This window comes from Apodemus sylvaticus, chromosome 7 (assembly GCF_947179515.1).
Source record: "Apodemus sylvaticus chromosome 7, mApoSyl1.1, whole genome shotgun sequence".
Classification (NCBI taxonomy): Eukaryota; Metazoa; Chordata; class Mammalia; order Rodentia; family Muridae; genus Apodemus; species Apodemus sylvaticus.
This window is the reverse complement of record NC_067478.1, coordinates 113,238,461-113,239,092: the sequence shown is the minus strand read 5'-3', so window position 1 is coordinate 113,239,092 and position 632 is coordinate 113,238,461.

Here is a 632-nt window from a genome sequence, read left to right as displayed (position 1 = left end):
AAGATGGTTTTATGAAGTACATCGTTCAGATTTAGGGTTGAGAGGAATGCTAATCTGGTAAAATTCAAGATTATAGACATTTGGCCCTAAGTAAGTAGAATTTATTTGTCGCCTTACTATTTCGTTTTGTTTTAAGATGAGTTTTCATTTTGTAGTCCTGGCTGACTTGGAACTTGTTAAGTGGATCCAGCAGGCCTCGACTGGGGAAGATTGCCTGTCTCTGCCTCTGGGAGCTGGGATTGCAGGGTGCACTGCCATGCGCTGATATTTGCTTTTAACATCTTAATTGAGATACCCTTATGAAAACACACGTTTTTCTCTGTAGGCAATTTTTGGCTATATCAGTTGTGTTCACATTTTAGATTTTTCATCAGAAAGTGTCAGGGTGAGAGGCTTCTTTCTTTTTTCATGTCCTCTTCATTTTCCCTGTCTTTCTAGCCCGTCTCACTACCACGATTAGAACTTAACAGGGTATCCAGATAATAAAAATAAGACCTAAAGACTGTAGCGGTTGAGTGGAAGCGATCGGCATCTGGCAGTTTCTCTGCTCTGGAAGTACAGGAAGCCTGCAGGACGAGGCGGGGAAGGAAAGGTTTATGAGCCTCCTGAGACCCCGTACTTCCCGGTCTGTG